General features: G+C 37.1%; 1 long non-coding RNA gene across 1 annotated transcript in view; it reads left to right on the top strand.

The window, feature by feature from the left end:
- LOC140593924 (uncharacterized) overlaps positions 1-19893 on the top strand; it is a 268532-nt gene that overhangs the window by 244359 nt on the left and 4280 nt on the right. Inside the window, exon 3 of the long non-coding RNA XR_011994356.1 lies at positions 8855-8927. This is a non-coding gene — a long non-coding RNA (uncharacterized lncRNA). The remainder of the gene's footprint in view (positions 1-8854; positions 8928-19893) is intronic.

Genomic DNA, 19893 nt, shown 5'->3' on the forward strand with positions numbered 1-19893 from the left:
CCCGATATCTCTTTCATTTGGCAATACCCTCAAATGGAAGTTTCCTTGGCAAATGCTGCTGTTCATTTCTTCATACATCCATTTGTCCTTCAGTTTGCTTTATCTACCCTATGACACTGATTATAATTCCATTGCTAAATAATTCTTTTCAAAGAAGACATTTGCCAAATATTTCCATCTAGTTAGGACAAGAAGATAAGACTTCCCCCTATTCAAGATAAAACGTTAAGCCTTTTAAAGTTAATTGTCCAAACTTAGGGTCAAGTGTCTAGGGACGTGGACCTCATTTAACATTCTTTCTGCCATAGATACACTTATAGCTTTGAAATAATGCTCTGTTTCCCTCCACATTCTTTAGGTTACCAAATTGCACATAATGAAGCATCACCAAAGCTAAGATAGCAGTAAAAATTGGAACATTGCATCTATTTTTCATGAGAAAAAGAAGACATTTGGTCAAATTCAGTCCAGTTACCAATGATAAGACATATCAATGTCACCTTCAATAATTACTGAAGAGTAAGACTTAACTGTAAATAATACCATATCTATTTCGATTTAAGGCTATTTCATTTAAAAAATGAATTCCTGCTAAATGGTTCTCAGTACTATGGAAATTTGCCAAGACTCATTTCTTCAGAATGGAACAGAAGTCTTGCAGGACATGCATATACTGTACTTCTCTAAATTTCTCATAAGTTTAAATACATATATATATATATATATATAATGTTCTTAGGTAGAAAGTTTTACCGTGCCCTATTCCTCTATATCAAGTATATTTACATCTGTAATAATATAGATATATTGGGAAAAGTCTACGTATATCTCCATGCTGACAGAAGGTGCCTTTAAGGATTGGTAGCCTAAATATGACTACATATTCCCTAAAGCCCTTTAAGTGTGTGATTTTGAGTTTGTAATAATTTAGCATGATATATCCATTTCTTCTTTGAGTAAAAGGCTTATAGTATTTTTAGTGAAAATTTTAAAGTTCATACAAAAGAATAGGGAAGAATACCGTCTAAATTCAATATTTTTTTCTGAATTAACTGTTAAAAAATAGAGATGAAATTTTCAATGCATCTTATTACATGTATTTATTCAACAAAGAGGCACTGGGGGCATAAACGGGGACTAGATATTATCCCTGCTTTCAAAGACCTTGTGTCACATCCATGTCAGAGACAAATAGTTATCTATGCACATCCAGTTCCCATAGGGATGGGGTGGTGAGCAGGGTGCTGTGGGAGCACTTGTCTCATCCAAGAGCAGGGAGTCAGACCACACTTCCCAGAGAAAGTGATGTCTAAGCTAAGGAGTTGAATTTAGATTTGATTCTGTGCCTAACCATTCTGGAATGCTGAAGAAATTGAGACAGGAGCCCCCGTGTCACCCTTAGTTAATTGAAAAAAGAATCTGTAATTGCTTGGTAGTGAGTAGTTTTTTTATGGAAGCATTTTTGGCTCTGGATAGAAAAGAAGAAGATGCTGCTATCTTTTTCTCGCTCTCATTTGCTTTGTCTGATTTCCTTGTATTTACTGCCTTTTTATCTGTGAACCACCTGAGCCATACAGAGCCACCTGAGAATTATCTCCACCCAGTTTAGTACCTGATCTTGAACAAGATATTTTTAGAAGTTTAGTTGAAGGGTGTTTTGTGTGTGAGAAGGTGTATGTGGGCATAGTGTCATCTGAGCTTTCTTGGGTGAATGCCTGACCTGTAACCCTTTCTGCGAGAACTGTCCTTCCACCCAAGGGGCTGGCATCTACAGCCGTGATTGCCCAGTGTGATCCTCTGAACCTGAAATAGCCACGATTCATTTTTTGTAGGACACTGACAGCAGAGGCCAGTGGCCTAATCTGGCCTATGGATATGTTTTTAAAATTAGGAAATTTCAGTAAGAATCTGGCTTTCTGTCATTACAGAGCTAGACACCAGAAGCAGCATGATCTCTGTTTGTTGTAGGACCTTTCCTTTCAGGTTCTTGGTTCAAACCTGGTCAGTTACACACTTTTAATTACCTGCTTGGCCCCCATAGGTGTTTGAATTGGTAACTCCTAATGTATAGTTGTGGCTGATTAGACCAGCTGTGGACTGATCTTAACCTTGGCTGGGCTAAGCAGATTTTTTTCTCTGGTCACTTTGAAGTGGTGCTCAGGTCACTTCTTGGTTTCCATGTAAGCTGCAAAGAGATACAGATATTGAGTCATGTCGATGTCAAAACAGAGAAAGCACATCTAAAAAGAAGAGACAGTAGGGCAGATGTTCCAGAAAGAAGTAGAGAAGTACCAGCCCTGTAGCCCAGAGCATGAGTGTAGTGATTGATACTGGATCTGAATGATGTCTTACTTCCTGGCTCTGGTTCCTGTGAGGCCTGGCTATGCTTCTTGTCCTGTGTGCTATGGGATCCTCGAATTCCTCATCCAGAATCCCATTTTACTCGAGCTCCTCAAATGGATCTTTGTATTTTTGTAACTAAATCTTAATTCAGAAGTAACATGGTTTTTTTTTTTTTATGATATTTTGTTTGAATGGGAAAATGGTAATGTTTCCAGTAATTTGTCATGAATACTCCAGTTGGCTTAGAACACAGTCTTGTACTCATCAAGTAGGGTATTCTAATTGATTATTAGAAACCTGTGGACTATGTTGAAATAGCAGAACAAAATCTTGTCATCACCAGTAGCATTTTGACCTTTAGGAACCTTGGGTTCAAGCTTTCCTTAAGAAGTTGTATCTATTCTTTAGTTGACATATTGAGATTCTACTGTGAACTTCTGAATAAGCTAGAAAGTTGCCTGGCATCTTAATTGTGATTTTAAAAAATATTATATAATATTTTATATTTATAAAACAATATATTTGAACCACAATAAACTCAACACCCATAAACCCACCATCCAATTTAAGAACTGTAACATTACCATTTACTTATGTGTTCCTTCCCTATCTTCTCCCCTGCCTTTCCATTCCAACAGTAACCATTGTACTGTGGGAATGAATGTACTGCATAAATTTTCCTCATATACTTCTTTTCTTTTCTCATAAAAAATAATTTTGTCACATTTGTATGTATCTCCAAACAAGATATATTTTAGTTTCTGAGCCTTATAAAAATGGCTTTATACCATATGTCTCTGCTTCTCAGCTTCTTCACATCATAGCATAGATTGAAATTGAAAATATTATATACTGCCTTGGAATAAATGCTATCTATGTCTCACCACAAGATTCCAGCTACTATTAATCCCCAGAACAGAGGGAATCAGAATGTTAGGACCCCTATAACTTAGTCACTAAGGAATACCAGTTGGAAAACACTGCTGCATGTAGTATTCTTTCCACTTGATTTTTTGTTTCTTAGATTTATCTTAGATTTTTTGTTTCTCTAGATTTATGCACAGTGCTTTTCGCTGCTGCATAATAATCCTGTGTCAACATACAAGAATTTACATCTTACTCTGTTTAGATCTCCTTTTAACTCTTCGCGTATACTACCAATAGCACTAGCATACCATGACTTATGGAAAACTGCTGAATTTGGTTTCATGTTTTTTAGGATTCAGAGAGGTACTTTTAAATTTTGGTTTTAAAAATCTGTTTTGTTTTGGATTGGATCTTAGAGTATAAGGCAGCAAAGAGATAGAATTAATTGGATCATTATAGAAGATACAACCTTTTCTATTTAATCACATTATTAGGACAAAAGAGCAATATGTACCAGTGAATCCACCTTTGGATAAGTGGAAATTCACTTTAAGCAAGCAAACTAGGGAGTATTGAATTATGAAGATTTCATAATGACATTAATGTGGTTTTTAAAAGATTTTATTTATTTATTAGAGAGAAAGAGAGCACAAGCAGGGAGGAAAGGAGAAGCAGACTGCTCACTGAGCAAGGAGCTTGATGTGGGGCTTGATCCCAGGACCCTGAGATCATGACCTGAACCAAAGGCAGACACTTAACCAACTGAGCCACCTAGGCATCCCAGCATTAATGCTTTTAAATTATTGATATATATTTGGATCTCAAATAAACTCTGATTATTTAGTTCAGCAATGGCAAATATATTTCACTTCATGTTCTAAGTCCATTTAGTTGGTAGTGTTCACCTGGAGTACTATTGGAAAAGTGTTTTTAATCCATATCAGGTTCTTTGGCTAAGAATTCAGTGATCAATTATTAATGCCTGCCCTGGGTTTGCATAATGGAAGTAAGGACATATGTGCTAGATATTTGTGTTCTCTAATGTTCCCATTTGCCTCCCTACGATTATCTTGAGCCCATCTTGATCATGTGAATATGATTTAGTTTGTAGCTTACCCCTTTTGGAAAACCAAAGTCATAATTAAATTAAAAAGTCAAAAAGAATCAGATAGTTGTGCCCTTTTCCCTGGTCATTTATTATGGTTTCTAATTAGCTACATGATAGGATACTTTACTCATAAGTATCCAAGATATTCCACTCCTTTGGTAAAGCATATTCAGCCCCAAGCTGAATAGAGAGATAAAATGCCCTTTAGTATCCTTAGTTTCAGAGTTTTGGATGTAGTTTTACGTAGATAGTTCTTGTCCACTGTAATTTAAAACAATGAGAGCAAAGGAGCTTCTTTAGAGTTTCCAGATCCTGTTAAATGTTATTTTTAAGATAACATCTTTTCTTGTCCTTCATTTATGAATGTTTGGTCAGGAAATGGTCATAAAAAGCTTCAAATCCCAATTGAATAATGCGTTCTCAAAAGTAGCTGCCAAGTGTAAATACCACTGATATACATTCATGCATATGATAGTATATAAATAACCAGGAAAGCATAGCAAAGGTCAATCAATTATGTATAGGTCAGAATGCTTTCCATCTGGATTGAGTCATTTTAGTAAATGACATCATGTGTCCTTTGGAGTCTATTGTGAAATGTGGCTTGAGTCATTACAGATTGGCTTTTTCTCTGGGTTACCACGATGGCAGTGGTAAGGCTCAATAAATAAATGTATTGGACTCTGCAGGAGCAGATTTGCATAATTGGGGGTGTAGTGATGAAGGCTTCTTAATCTAGACAAAAACCTTTGGGCCCTATCCACCAATTTCTACTTTTTTATCTGTCTTTTTTTTTTTTTCTTTTCTTTTCTTTTCTTTTCTTTTTTTTTTTTTTAAGAACGTGAAGACAAAAGAGTTGGAAATGAGCCAGATGCTCTTTATATAACTGCAGTGGATATCTTTCGATGAAATTGCCAGCAGGGAATCAATAGTAATAAATCTGGTACCCTTCTAATCTCTTTAAACTTCACCATTGCTCTTCTGAAATGGGGTTACTTGGACCCTGTAAATTTGGTTTATAATTTCTACTTGATCTGATGGGGAGTGGTCTCACCAGATTGCCACACTCTAGAGTGACTGGCAATAGGGGATGTTGTATGAGATGGGAAGGGATGTTGGCATTTTCCAGTTGGCATAACAGGAGCTGAATTTAGCTTATAGACCAAGTGGTAAAAGTAGCTGCCAAGTCCAGTCATTTCTGATTAGTCAGGGCCTAAGGAGGTAAATGTTACTTGACAGAATTTAATGTGTGATTTTTCCCTCCCTTGAGGATATTTTGAAAATGTTAAAAAGTTGTTTTTAAAAATAAGATGATTTATAATAAGAAGGACTTAGAGTCAAAATTGATGTCATGTTCTATAGGCATATATAGTTGGAATCTAAGTTTGGTTCTGAGCTCTTGGAAAGAACAAGGTTTGGGCATCTTTATGAATGATGAAAGGAAATGGTCCTTGCCTCTAGGGAGCTTATAGTCTAGTGGGAAGACTGACATGCAAACACATTACCACAGTATAAGATAATAGCTGCTCTAATAAGATATAGGTGTTAATCTAGGCAGGACTGATATTTCTGTCACTTACTTATATTATCCTTTACATACTTATTTGGGCTCTAAACAGCTGAGAAACATGCCTATATTTATTATCAAGGTGTTTTGAAAGTGAACTTTCAGTTTTCAAGATGGCTATTCTGTGTTTTGGTGATTCAGAGGCAATGTGGCTTCCTCCTCTTGGAATGGTACTTACTGTTCTGTACACAACACAAAGCCTTAACTTTATTTTAGTAAAACATTGCAGATTCCTAGGGACTATTCTTTGATCACATCTACCTGGACCAAAACCAGTGGGGAAAAAGGTGAATATAGAGGTCAATTTGCAGTTGTTTCTTATGGTAACGAACAGCTGATTTGCAAGGTTTTATCTTCTTCCCCCACTATTGTCTTTGATTATAATCTGTGGTCATGGATCCATCAGCTGATTCAGTGTGGCACAATAAGGGTCGTATTTGATCACCTCAGAGACTTCTGCTTATATCTCATTTTATGAATCACTCCTGCTGTAGGGGGTCCTGGAGAGAGAGGGTTGTTAACAGAGACTGGGTTGACCAATCAACAATCACAAAACTTTCTTATTATCCAAAAAGAACCATTGTCAATACTACACCTGCTGTTTTTTTGCAGTGTGTTTTTCCTCTTAATAATACCATGAATCTTTTTTTTTCATGTCATTAAGTATTCTAGCATGTAATTTTTAATGTCTGCATAATATTCCTCTTTTGAATAATCTTTTGTTTGAAATTCAGGATTTCTAGTTTTTAACATTATAAGTAGTACAGTACAGTGGTAAACATCCTTGTAGCTATATCTTTTTCAGCACTCTTTTGACCTTTTTTCTTTCATTTTGAGTCTCCCTTTAAAAAACAAATCAGCACATAACAATGATATAAGTAAATATTTAGTTACTCTCTTTGAACAGAGTCTGGAGAGAGGATTTTTTTTTTAAAGCACAAAAGTGTGCACATGCAAGTAAGCAGTAGAGGCAGAAGAGTGGGAGAGGGAGAGGAGAAGGAGAGAGAGAATCCGAAGGAAGCTCCTTGCCCACTGCAGAGCCTGATCTCCTGACCCTGAGATCATGACCTGAGCCGGGAACCAGGAGTGTGATGGTCACACGACTGAGCCACGCAGGCACCCTGAGGAATTCTTTAATAGCTCAGATAACTTAGATTGTTCTATAGGATGCAAATTATGTTATTGATTTGGCAAAATCAAAGAAGCATTTGGTAAATACAGGGATAAGAGGGAGGAGGGAAGTGGCCGATTTTCTGATGGAATCAACTGAGTTGGTTCAGTTAAAATGGCTTTAATGAATTTTACAGGTCTGATGAAGGGCAACTGGCAACATGTTAATTTTCAGAATCCCTTCTGCCTAAAACTATATTTTCATCTGACATTGTGTTTCTTGTTGTACAAAGGTTGTCAAATGAGAGTGTTAAGGTAGTTCATCTCACAACTCACCTGCCAGAATGTATCGTAGGCATGTTGAGGTTGAAAGCCTGGCATCCACACCAGCTAAAAGCAGACACTGTAGAGAAGTTTGGCTTCCAGAAGAGTAAAAGGGGAAGTGCTGACACTGTCTACCACCTCCCCCTGACACTGCTGTGGTCTTTGGGAAGGGATTAATGGTGCCTTTCCTTGTTTGAGAACTAAAAAGGGATCAGCAAAACCCGAGCATGGGGCAGAGGGTTCTGGTACTTGCTGAGTACATTATTTCTTTGAATGGAGTTTTAAATGTCAAGGCTTTTTCTAATGTATATGAGAAATCCTAATTGAGAAGCTGGCCCATATGCTTAGACTATATCCAACTCAGTTTCTTTTTTTAATGCTGCAAAATAAGGTTAATTTTTATGGTGAATATTTTATGGCCCGCTTTCTGTTATGTGCCAGACAAATTGAAGGCAATGCAAACTGATGGGTGGTGAAGATAAAAGAGCAGTGTTGACCTTTTGGTAAATCATTCATCAGACTGCTTCATCTGTAAATGGTTTTCCAGTTGCAGCTCATATTTGCTAATCACTACATTTGACTCTCAATTCTACAGGGGCTGATTGTCTTGTTGTGGATTGCCTTTTCTTCCCCCGCCCCCATTTTTTTTTTAAACTTTGGTTATTGGTATTATAGCTATTTCATTACCATTAGTTCCTCCACCAGAGGGGGCTTGTGGGCAGAGAAACACTGGGAATTAATAATTCGACTCTTTTTGCGTCTCTTCACTGTGACTTTTAAGGTTTCTCCTCAGTAGCAGAGACATACTTTAAGCATTCCATTCACTTATTCTCCTTTGAGTCTTCTTGTTCCCAATGAAACTAAATTACAAAACGACGGTCTTTGGCAGTGACCACAGAATAGAATAGGAAGCTGGGGTTAATTGTTTAGCACCGGGATAATTTTCGGCTTCCATGTTGATCAAAGTCCCATTCGGGGAAACCAAAAGTGAGAGCAAGAATAGCCTCTTTGTTTAACCCTGGTCAAATACCAGAAAATATGAAATTTACTATGGTGGAAGCATAAATCTTTATCTTGCCCCTAAAGTGGATCCAAGGCTGGGCATCTGATAGATCAACTTCACCAATGCCATAGGCCTCTATGGTTCTTCATTTCTCCCTCAAGTTCAGAAGTGTGGTTAATACAGAAGACCCTTTAAGTCTGAATTAGCCTACAAGATATGGAGGACAACATGGACATGCTTGGCATCTGATCTAGGCAAGAACACTTAGGGAAAAGATTCTGCCTTAGGCCCAAAAGAAATTGACCTTTGTCCACTAGGGAATCCAACCATTCATAGAGCTGCGCCGATTAACCCCACAGAAGTTGTTTCTTAATTATGTATTTTAGGGTTTATTAAACAGGGATTGTGTCCCCTCTCTGGAGACTGAGAATATTTTGATGTTTTGATTGCAATTGAATGGAGATTGGAAACACTAAGAGACAATAACTAATCAGAAATATTTCATTGTTCCTTTATTCCCAATCAAATGCAGTGTTGAGAAATATCCAGATATTATTACCGACACTCTGCCTGTCTCCTGCTTGAACCTGAGATTCTTCCATTGGGTGAGTGGTCCTGGGCTCAGATTGGCATTGCCCATTTGGTTGATGAGGGCAGTTTGATAGAGTTTTTGCTGGTATGTTTGCTGCTAAATCTCTAAGGGCATGACCATAATGCCATCCTGGAAGTCTGTGCATGTGGTGGGGTAGATGTGGGAGTGCATGACCTTTTTTAAAAAAATTATTTTGTTAAAACACTAATTATAGTTTTATGGCTGCAGCCAATCATAATACTTTTACCTTTCTTTGGATAACAAAGGACTTATTTCTTTATATTCTTTTGTAAAAACACCAAAAAAGCAAGAAATATGATTTCCAAAAAGCAGCATCTTTTAACAGGGAATTTTCAGAACTTACATTTTTTTTCTCCCTTTGTTAGAGAACTCTTTCTCCCTTTGTCTTCAGTACTCAAGATAGTCTTTGGGGAAAGAACACTTAGGTCCCAGTTAAACACACAATAGTGATAGTCTGTTAATACCAGATCATTCTTATGAGAGGGAATCATTTTTACATGGTGGTGACAGTTTAGGCTTTATTTTTTATTTATTTTATTTTTTTAAGCTTTTATTTATTTTTTCACGAGAGACACAGAGAGAGAGAGGCAGAGACACAGACAGAGAGGAGCAGGCTCCCTGTGAGGAGCCCGATACAGGACTCTATCTGGGCATCCCGGGATCACACCCTGAGCTGAAGCAGATAGATCCTCAACTGCTGAACCACCCAGGTGTCCCCACTTTATGCTTTAAAAGGAGATTTTCTCTTGTGTTTTCCATGACAGTAAGGTCCAGAAATTAGTCTGGGAGGGGGCAGAAATGAATTAAAATGAATTTTTTGAATCTTGCTTATTGAAAATGTCGATGCTGTCAAGCATGACTTATCTCACCTTCCTGTTCCAGACCCACAAACTTAACGACAAACTTGCCCCTTTTCTTCAAGGCTCAGAGACTCAGAATTTCCTGCATCTTTAAACATTCATCTATGAATGTCCCCTTCACCTTTTATTCTTCTCCACCATCCAATATGGTAATCACCAGCCACGTGTGGCTATTTGCATTCAAATTAACTTAAACAAAGTAAATAATTTATTTCCTTAATCCCACTAGCCTCTTTTCAAGGGCTTGATAGGCACCTGTGGCTACTGGGTATCTCACTGAACAGTATGGATATAGAACATTTCCATCATCACAGAAAGTTCTGTTGGACAGCCCTGCTCTGTCTGATACTCTTGGATATCCCCCTAAGGATATTGCTTCCTTCTCACCCTCTCAGGTGGTCGCTGTTTTTTCTCAGTGTCTGGAATAGAGTTGGTTTCATTCTTCAGCCCCACCATCTCTTCTAGATGGCTTATTTTCTCTCATGCACAGAAACACTTTGAAAGCAAGTGCTGTCAAATTATATCCCATTGCCTACTCTTCTGAATGCATTCAAAATTTTACCCCCTAGTTCACCGTTTTTATGCCTATCACCCTCCTGCCATCATTGTTGGTAAAAATATCCACATGGAAGACTCATCTCTGGTCTCTCAGTTCCTTGAGTTTCTTACAGGCAAATGTCTCCTTCTCTGCCTATTGGTCATATTTCAGACTGATGGCTCTCAATTTAGGAAGGTCCCCTCTCCTAAAGGGTATTTGCAAATGTAAGGAGTACTATAGGCCTTTAGAGGGCAGGAATAAAGAATGCTCATTCCGTACTCAAGACAGTTCTATGCAATGAAGAATTGTCGCATCCCAAATGTCATAGAGCCCTTGTTAGGAAACATTGTGCTGACCTTCAAAATGCATTTCAAAGCATCTCTCTGACCACCACCTCCTGTCTTTCCAAGGATGTCATCTCATGTGACACCAACATTCCTACACCAGTCCTACACACGTGAGCTCTTTGACTCATTAGGACCTCCAGTCTACTAACCTATTGCTGTTATACACTAATCATTATTCCTCTCGTCCCCTCACTTCCCTCTTCATCTAGCTTAGGTGCTGTCATCTCTGTCCTCATCTGGCATAACTCTTGACTTTCTGTTAGCTTTGGGCCTGAGTGCAGATGGATGAAGAGCAACATTAAATTTTATGGACTTACCTTAAATTTATGTCCATTAATTTCAAGTAGCTCCTCTGCTCCACTTGGCAATCCTACCTTATTTATTTAGTACTCCTTTTCTCTGAGACAACAATTTTATACCTTCACCTGTACCTGAAACCTCCAACTCCCATTCCCAATTCTCCCATTCAGCTGATGCCTTCACTTCATATTTCACTGGGAAAATAGAAACAGAGCAAACCACTTCAGCTCCTCCAGCAAATTTGCATTCCTACCTGTTTCCAAATACCAGGAAAGGTTCTTTTCATTTGCATGCCTTTACTACTCTGAACCATATGATGATTCAACTCTCTCACTACTTTTCTCTATTGGAAAGATTGGGAGACCTTCTTTTGTACAGTGTCCCATAATATCATGGGGCTTTCATTTCATATAAACACATCATTTACATATTAATTCTGCCTTTGTTCTTTTCTCATTAGTCCATAACAATTAAAATAGACCATTACTCTGCCACACTACGAGTTTTTATGATGTCATATCAAAGTCTCCATTAATTAAATAACTTCATAAATTGAAGCTTATTTGATGACAATATCTTTCAGTTGCAAATCATCTCTACTAAAGAGCACAATGGCAGACTTGGGACAATTTTAGCATTAGGACATACTAACCTAACAGCCAGATGTGCTTACTGACACATTGAAAGTTAAAAGCTGTCACTTTAGGTGATCATTTGGTGCCAATGACACTGAGAGCAGAAGAGAGTCTATGAGGGGAAGAAAGGACACACTCAGGCACTGCTATTGGAAAGCACAGCTCAATTATCAGGTTGTCATTTCAATTCTATAGAATGTTCATTAGATTGAACCACAAATTAAAATAAAAATTCTCCCAGGATGTTTGGAGCTATGAGACTATGTCATTGGATTTCAGTTTGAGAGACACTGCCCTGCAGGGTAAAGATCAAATTTCTTACCTGAAAATACAAGGCCCTCATTTAACTGGAGGTTGAATTTGAGTGGAAGGGAGTAAGATGAAGGCAGTGAGAGAGAAGTTATTAACGAGGTTATAGGGATAAGAGATGAAGAGAGCTGGGGTAGAGTGGGGGAGAAGTGCAGGAAAGGGAGAGACAGAATAAGAGCTGCATCAGATAGAAATGAAAAAAAATGGGGGAGGGGGAAGAAGGGCAGCATCAGAGGTAGATGACAGATAGATTCTTTTATATTCATGTTATACAATCCACACTAGTGGATTGGACATATTAATATGGGATTTTATGCATAGGTTTTATTTTATAAGGATTTATTACCTTCCTGCTTTAAGAGAATATAGTTTGCTGATCTGTCTAAATGACTTACCAAGAACAGCTAAATTATGAGCATAAGCTAAATATGGCAGGGCTTGTTCTGGTGTGCAGTCCTTGATACATTTAGATAATCCCTAATCCTGGGGAAATTGTAGACCAATTTAATGGTTGATATAAGGCCAAACATATCAGGAATCATAATATGAAAATGATTAGTTTTAGCTGTCAGTAAACAAAGGTTTTTAAGTTAGTTGGGAAAAGGAAAACAGGTATATACTCTTTATAAACTGTTAAAAGGGACACCCCTATTAGAGATAGAAAAATTGAGAGAAAATAGAGGAACTTGATACAATATTCCATACAAATACCTTTCAAAAGAAAGCAGATGGATGCTATATTAATATCAGACAAAATGTGCTTTAAAGCATAAAACATTATTATGATTAGAGAGAGTTCTTATCTAATGATAAAAGAACAGTTCATCAGGAAGATATATTAATCTTGAATCTATAGTACTGAGCAGCATCATTTCAAAAATATGTAAAATAAAAATTGGTAGAAGCATTACAAGATACTGAGAGTATAGGTAATCATATTCGGGGAGTTCTAAACATATTCTCTCAGACACTGATAATATAACTTTTAAAATTAGGACAAAGGAGATTTAAATAACTGATGAGCTTGATCAGATGGATATATATATACAAAAAAAAAAAGATGGACATATATAGGACTTAGAACTCCATTAACAGAGAATATTTACATGTTCAAAGTCTGAACACTGATGAATACAATTGTATTGACTACATTTTCTATCCCAGAGAAGAAAAAATTCAGAGGTAAAAAACCAATAGACATAAAATATTTCATACATTTGGAAACTCAAGATCATACTTCCAAATGATTTTTGAGTGAAAGAAAATGATGAGATAAATTAGTAGATGCTTTATTTTAAATCTTGTACAGTATAGTTAAAGGGGTACACAGAGGGACATTTACAGATTCACAAATTCATGTATTAGAAATAAAGGAATGCTGGTTATTAGTGAGTTAAGCATTCAACCAAAAAGGCATAAGTAGCAGAGTAAACCCAGGTAACAGAAGGGATAATAGAACATATTACAAAAACAAATGATATAGAATACAAAAGGAATAGTAGAAAGGATCAACAAAACAAAAGATGATTCTTTGAAAGATGATCCAAACACATACACGTCTGGCAAACGTGATCAATTGCAGAAACAAAGAGGGAGGGAAAGAACACAAATAATATTAGAAATGAAAAGGGAATCCTAAGTAGAGACACACTAGACAATACAAGGTCAAAAGAAGATACTGTGAATAACTGGATGGTACTATATTTGAAAACATACATTCTAATAAATAAGGGTGCCCAGTACACAGATGATAATATACATTCTAAGCTTATGTCCTAAAGAGACATGAGAAGCATGATGTCTATCTTGAGTCTGGCTCCTTAGACCACTCAGCTGTCCTGACACACCTACGTGGTGTCTAGCTGAGTTGGATTTGGATGTGGCTTCCTGGAATAAAAAATCATTCATTCAGGCAACAAATATTTACGAACACTTACTGTCTACTTGGCATTGTGCTGCTGCTAGCTTATATTTTCATGAGGGAGGCAGACATTAAATCAATACTAAAATAGATATTTACAATAGTGATAAGTGCAATAGTAAAGGTAAGAACATTGAACTGGGGAACCTAATCTTATTAGGGTAAAGGGCAGATTAGCAAAAGTTTCCTGAAAAAGTGACATTGAAGTTGTGACCTAAATTATGAGCAGGAATTATCCAGGCAAGGAAATGATACAGAGTCCGAAGACATAGATCATAGAGTGGGAGGATAGAAAGGTGTGAGATTCCATTTTGGCAATTGGAATATGTAAGTGTTTGTATGAGCCAAATGCATTAAATTCACACATCTCTGTAAAACACAAACACATTTTCACATGTTAATAGATTTATGTAAATGCTTAAGAATATAATCTGTAGAAGAAGTATAAAAACAAGGATGAGAAGGAAATAAACCAACTTCATTCAGAATAGTAATTGCTCTGGAGAAGGGAAGAAGGGCTTCTTCTATGTCCATCCTTTGTTATTGGCAATTGCCTTCCTGAAAGGGAGTATGAAGTTAGCTACAGTCATGGGTTTGCTAATTTCTTTATTAAAGTGTTGGCTTTATCTGGAATGGAGCCCTTAATTATAAAAATTCAGGCCGAAAGTGAAACTTAGAGATGCCATTCTGAAGGGAGCAGTGGTTTAGATACTACTGCTCAAAATGGGAAGAGGGAGGTGGCAAAATTGAGAGTAAGGGTTTCAAACTGTGCTGTCCAGCCAGTAGCCACTAACCTCGTGTGCCTATCGGGTACTTAAAATGTGGCCAGGGCAGCCCAGGTGGCTCAGCAGTTTAGCGCCACCTTCAGCAGAGGGCCTGATCCTGGAGACCCAGGATCGAATCCCACGTTGGGCTCCTCTCTTTCTTTCTCTCTCTCTCTCTCTCACTCTCTCTCTCATGAATAAAAAAAAAAAAAAAAAATCTAAAAAAAAAAAAAATGTGGCCAGCGTAAACTTAAACGTGCCGAAAGTGTAAAATATACACCAGATTACAAAGGCAATATAAAAAAAGGCAAAATACCTCAATAGTATTTTCATAATATTAATTATTAATAATAGAATAATAATATAATATGCTGAAATGATAAGATTATAGATTTGTTAAATTTAATCTCACCTGTTTCTTTTTACATTTTTTAATTGATTAATTTATTTTTTTCTTTTTACATTTTTTAATGTAAAGTTTAAAATTACATAAGTGGCCAGCATCATAAACCTATTGAACTGTGTTGGTTTGGAAAAAAATTTTTTAAAGATTTTATTTATTCATGAGAGATACAGAGAGAGAGGCAGAGAGATAGACAGAGGGAGAAGTAGGCTCCGTGCAGGGAGCTCGATGCTGGACTCGATACCAGGACCCCAGGAATCACACTCTGAGCCGAAGGCACTCAACCACTGAGCCACCCAGGCGTCCTGGTTTAGAAATTTCTGTAGCAGTTTGGCTTTGCCACAGTATCCAAGTGCATCTTTTAGTTGTGTTTTACAAATGTATCATTAGCCCACAGCATATTGGAAATGAAAGATACAGTCCACTAGCATTACATCACAGATAGTTTGCCAAGCTCTGCTTTAAACCATTCCTATATTCCAGAGTACTTTAGCACTGTGGTTGCTGTAGGAAAATGCATTTATTGTCAGTTTCTAGAGCTCTGTGAAATAGTCTTAGGAAGTGACTGTTAAATTGATTTGGCCCCCTGAGTGTGAAAGAAGTGATTGATAATGATGTTCTCAAATAACCCTCAGATTTGCTTGTAGTTATTTTCAGTTATGTAACTTGTATATTGGAATTAGAAAGAATATAACAAAACTATTGTAGTGAATACACCTTTTAAAAGTCAAATTGAAGGATCTGTTTGGCATCAACCAGGGGTTATTTTAAGAATTGAAAAACAGAGGGTGGGAAAGCTCATATCTCAAATTAGTTACTTTGCAGCATTGATAATATACTTAAGTAATTGTCTTCCTTAGGTTTTGTTCTATAAAATTGACTTATTTTCATCGGAATGGACTAGTTAACATTGGACTTCGAGTTTGGCACATGTGAGCATGTGATTTACAGGGCAATTTTTCTCATCAAAACCTGGGCAGAACCATTTATTTTAAAACCAATATTTATTTTACAATGGGAAGATGGAGCAGATTAAAGGAGCATAAAACCATGATAAATCACCCAATCTTTATCCCATAGAAAATCTTTTAAATGGCTCTTAAAGTAATGGCAGTAAAACCATCTCAGGGAGTTTGTATTTGAATGGTTTTCTAGCATATGGTATAGTTATGTAGATTAAAATCTAATTAACGAGAAATTTATAAATTTCAGACGTCTGTGTGATTCTTTTTCAATAAAAAGTTGTGTGTTTTTTTCTTTAGCCAAGTCTCTGAGTCTTGGTCATGAGTAAGGAGAATCTAGTCTGAAATTTTTCAGCTGTTGCAAATCAAAGGCTGAAGAAATGAAATTTCTTTTAGTTTTTAATTTAATAACCAATTTTTATAGCAAAGTTTAAGGACATGTATATTTATGTTTATTATACATTATTATGCAAGAAAGGGATTTTTATAACTTATCTCATTTTGTTTGATTCAGTTCCCATTTATATCTTAGGTTATAATAATTTCTGTAGTTAAAAATAATGGGGCTACATTTCTCTGATAGTATTCTTTAGTACTGTTGTAATGATAAGTGAAGTTATATCCCATAGAATCTTCAGACTGGTTAAAGAATGATAAAGGGTAGAAAATAATTGAAATGCAAGAGATCTGCTTACAGTCATGGTGTGGTGGGTCTGTGTCCTATTGTAGATGGTGTCCTGTTGTAAATGCCTGTCTCTATCTAATCGTAGACTTTTGTTCAGTGGTTGGTGAACTTTTTCTGAAAAGAACCAGACTAAATAGTGTAGTGTTCCAGCCATTCAACTCTGCTATTACTGGGTGAAACCAGCCTTAGGCAATATATAAATGAATGGGCGTGTGCCTACCCTTTGACCCAACAATTCTATATCTGGGAATGTTCCCTGGGAAATAATCAGAGGTTTTGGCAAAGAAGTGTGTACAAGAATATCTATCATGATGCTATTCCATGGCATTGAAAGCTATTTATGAGCCCTGGTTAACTAAAAGAAAAGCAGCAAGAGAGAAATTAAGGTGTGCCCCTGCTTTGATGTCACATAGGCATGTATGTTGGGTTGGACCATGGACATGCAGAAGAAGGAGTGCATATGTAGTCCTCTTTGGAGGAGATGGATTTCCTATGAGGAACTTGGAACATTGTTGTTCTATTGGCAAGGCTGTTTCTGTTATGGCAATGGATCCAGAGAGCTACAGCCAGCACATGTTGTGTTTTCTCCCATCGGTGACTCCATCCTCCCTGATGCAGTTTAACATTCAATTCATCAAATGAACTCCTCTTGTTGAGATTCCTTACCCATCAGATTGCTGTCTGATTAGGATTTGGCATGGCACAGAGGACATCTTCAGAAAGGGAATGTACTGGTCATTCTGACATCTGTGCGGTGGATATACCGCAAATTGTAGACCGCTATTTTGACATTCTGGCTTTATGCATTGGTCTTGTGAGCTTGTTTAAGGAAGCCTACCTCTGGAGAGATGGACTCTTTACCCTGTGCCAAGAACAGCAAGACTCAGGGTGCTGAAACCCAGTGAAGAACCTTCCTAAGGTATGATTTATGACCTTCTGTCCGGCCCTTCTGCAGGCAGTATTCTGTGTTTCCACAGAATAGAATGCTTGAGCCTTTTCCTGTTTGAAATGTTGCCTCTTCTCAATCTTAACTTCTGCACTTGGTTTTTCTCTCTTCAGCCCTTGCTTCCTCAGTCTTCCCTAGTGCTTCTTGTCACCTGACAAAAACACAGTAGGGAGAGACCGGTCTCCCACAGAGACTGCTGCTGCTGCTGGTATTTGACTTTCTCCCGGAGTTTCCGTGGGATGACATTGATTTTGAGTGCAAAGAGAGCTCAGCTTTGGAGCAGGCCTATGGAGAAGCAGAATCCCTGAGGCCTGCTGTGAGGCCGGAATCCCCTTGTCCCAGCAACAGGGATTGGCATTTGTGTGACTGCAGGACATGCCCCTAATGCCAGGAGCTTCTGGCAGTGATGGTCAGCATGAGGCAAGGCAGCAGACCGATTCTCCACCTGAGGGAGGCAGACATTTTGTCACTCTTGTGATTTCTCATTGGACTCTGAAACAGCATTCCACCGTATTTTGATACAAATGTTCAAACTACACATTAGGGATAATTCCTACCTCATTTGGAGCACAAGTCAGAATGATCGTATCTCCATTAGAGAAAATGAAGAGGCCTCTGCTTCTGACACTACTTCATTAAAGAGAAAATATTTTCCCAGTAGGCAAAAGCTGCTGGCTAAATACAGCCCCAAATTCAAGATCATTTCTCCCAAGAACTCTTATGTCAGCTTCCTTTCTCATGAATTAACGTGGGTCTGTGGAATTTACATTTCTTACAAAATATTTACCCATTTTCCCTTTTCAGCAGGTGAGAGAAAATCCTAATTCAAGACACATTCTTCTGTGACTTTGGAGGCTGATTGGGGATGAGAGTTCTTTGATTTAAAGAAATCTCCAAAGCGATCAGTAAAACTGCTTATAGAATTTAAGGTTATACATCTTGAGGAAGATTTAGGTCTGAAAAGTTAAAGACTAATTCATGAAGTGTTGGTTGCATCACCTTGCTTAGCAATACAGTGAAGTCATTGTTTAAAAGTCGACAGACTGCATTTTAGCCTCATCAATGAAATGTATCAAGTACCATCAAGTAGTGAAATGATGTCAAGAAAAATAACATTTCATTTTTTGCTTCGCATTCTTTGTACTGGAAAAAAAAGTGAAAATTACCCTCTTTCTTTTTGAGTTCATGCTAGAAATGCTTTTAAATTTTACGTTGGATATTTAGATGTTTATGTGAACATAATTAAATATGTAAGTCTGAACACTATCAACACAATGAATTTTAGAAAATTGTCAGTCAGCAGACATGCTGGGACTAGAATAAGATGATTCATTTGCTCTGTAAGCAATAATATATGTTATAAAAAATCAAGAGATAGTCACACAGAAAGGGAAAAAAAAGAATATAGATCAATAATTTAATTTAGCTCTGACCTGGCTAAGTTCTATAGCATGGTTCATAATTTTTCAGTGACAGACTCTTAACATTTTACGTATAGTCCTTCAGTTTTGTATTGATCTTTCCTAATGTGTTTAGAAGGAATAACATATCTCAACTCTTTAACAAAAACACATTTTGTTGGCCTGCAGATGTTAACCAGAATATGTCACCCTATTAACCTTATTTATTCTGTTTGCAGAACTACTTTTTTTTTTCCTGGCTAAATAATTTTAAAATTTAGGAGAGAAATGGGTGGTAAATGAACAATGACTTAGAGGGCATGTTCATGGAGTTCTCTCTTAGTTAATAGATCCTTAGTCTTTCTGCATTACTTAATTGCATATTAACACTGGAACCCTTGGTGTTCTACATATAATGTATATTTATTCCGTGGAAAATTATTAATTTTTAATGGAACTAAGTGGCTGCTTGGACAGGAGACCCTGGCTATTAATCATAGGCAAGTGATTGACTTTCATGTTCATTCATTATTCAAGAAAGTCCATTTATGAATTCTGTAACACTAGAAGAAAGTTTTTATAAATGAGTATCTTTGCACTAGTACATTTTAGTACTGTATACATTTGTTCCTTGAACAAATACTTAATATGTGGTATGTGCCATGAGCTGAGGATTCAGTAATGAACAAGTCCGTTGCCTCTGTCCTCATGATGCTTCAGGCAGTGAGTAGAACAGAAATGCATCAGCGCTGTGAAGGGAAGCACAGAGCACTACTCCCCAGTTTGGGAGACTTTTTTTGCTTAACTCCTGTCCATATACAGAAAGTGATTCTTCTCTGAGACAAATTTCCTGAGTCTCCTAGAAATTCTGATTGCCTTCTGAGAAAA

Source organism: Vulpes vulpes, chromosome 9 (genome assembly GCF_048418805.1).
Source record: "Vulpes vulpes isolate BD-2025 chromosome 9, VulVul3, whole genome shotgun sequence".
In the NCBI taxonomy this organism is placed as follows: domain Eukaryota; kingdom Metazoa; phylum Chordata; class Mammalia; order Carnivora; family Canidae; genus Vulpes; species Vulpes vulpes.